Source organism: Stegodyphus dumicola, chromosome 6 (assembly GCF_044657685.1).
Source record: "Stegodyphus dumicola isolate Sdum_Otavi_A_Nest chromosome 6, ASM4465768v1".
In the NCBI taxonomy this organism is placed as follows: Eukaryota; Metazoa; Arthropoda; class Arachnida; order Araneae; family Eresidae; genus Stegodyphus; species Stegodyphus dumicola.
The window spans coordinates 47,688,805-47,690,478 of NC_140773.1; the positions used below are offsets into that span (position 1 = coordinate 47,688,805).

At 37.2% G+C, this 1,674-nt stretch overlaps 1 non-coding gene across 1 annotated transcript; it reads left to right on the top strand.

Moving 5' to 3' along the window:
- The first annotated feature begins 618 nt into the window (after positions 1 to 618).
- Positions 619 to 691, top strand: TRNAT-CGU (transfer RNA threonine (anticodon CGU)). The gene has a single exon. It is a non-coding gene; the product is annotated as a tRNA-Thr (tRNA).
- Positions 692 to 1,674: the final 983 nt, after the last annotated feature.

A 1,674-nucleotide genomic window follows, 5' to 3' on the forward strand; every position in this document is an offset into this window, starting at 1 on the left:
CACCACCTTTTTTTAGTTCGGGCGCCACTGTAGAGACATTAGGTTATTTCGAAGCAGGAGTGATGAAAAATGAGCAATGCCCTCGCCGGGACTCGAACCATGGGCATCTCGAATACGCGTTGAGCAGAATGATCACTATACCACGAAGGCATGCTAAGAAGGCGGGAGAAATACCTTATAGAGTTTGCAAGGGACTTTGTACAACAACTTCTTTCGAAGCCATTATCGCATAAAATGCGCGTTATTGCATTGAATTTTGTTTTTTATCAACAGAGCTAACGTATATACTGCAAGTGAATAGCAGCACAGGTGACCAAAAGTTTGGGGATCAAATTGTATAAGGTATCTCCCCCACCTTCTTAGCATGCCTTCGTAGTGTAGTGGTCGGCACGCTGGGTGCGTATTTTAGAGGTCCTTGGTTCGATTCCCGGCGAAGGCGTCGCTCATTTTTCACTTCTGCTTCCAAAAAAATACCTAATGACTCTACAATGGCGCCCGAACTAAAAGGGTGGTGGATGATGATTCTTCACACCCAGGATCTGGCGTTTGAGTCCTCTAAACACCAGTCGCCCTTTAAAAGGGGGAGTATATAAGGTATTTCTCCCGCCTTCTTAGCCTGCCTTCGTAGTGTAGTAGTCAGCACGCTGGACTCGTATTCCAGAGGTCCGTGGTTCGATTCCAGGCGAAGGCGTTGCCCATTTTTCACACACTTTATGACTCTACAACCATATCTCTCCATTTTCGTAAAAAGTTCTCAGATGGCAATTTTTGTTTAGAACGAAAATAATTTAAGCACTCTTGAGGGGTTGGCAGAAGTTCCTTTAAAATCTTAGGCTTTAATTTATCGTAATTATTAATGTCTTCTTCTTTCACATATACCATAAATTTAGTGACCTTCTTTTCCAAAATATATAATAGATTTCTGCTTTTAATTCTTCGGGTACTTGTTTTGTCCTAGAAGCTCTTTCCAGTTGACTGGAAAAAGAGATTAAAGGACTCTTCTTTAATAGATATCGAAATTGTTAATTTTTAAACTTTTAATTATATTTTCCATATTTCGATTTGAGATGTCCATCTGACCATTTTGATTTTGTGGCAAGTCTTTCCTAGTGTTAATTAAAGCTAACTCCGCCTCTAACTGACAGAGTTTTATTTTCTCTAACTCTAATCTAATTTTCGTTCTCTGATTTTTATTTCTCAGTCTGCATTTTCTTTTCCTTTAGAATATTATCAATAACATTTTGCCCGAATTCAGCATCACTTGCATAATTTTCTAAACTTTCTATTAAAGTTTTAAAAGTAATTATTTTCGCACCACTCGGAATTATTAATCCTAATTCCTCCGCCAGGAGCGTCAACTCATTTTTATTGACTTAGCGAGTTCAAGCTCATCTTAATTTTCTAACAAAAAAAATATAACAACTCTAAATTTACAATTAGAAAACAATGCGCACAAAAAAAAAAAAATTAGACTCAACACAGACACTATCAACTCAAATTATCTAGTAAGAACACCTCAATACACTACACTAACAAATATTATTTAACAACTAAACATTATTTCAAAATCCGAAATTACTACTCACCACAATCTAAACAATGAAACCATCTGTCTTCACTTCCACCCAACATGCATCTCCACATCGCTACACAATTTTTTATACAAAATGTTGA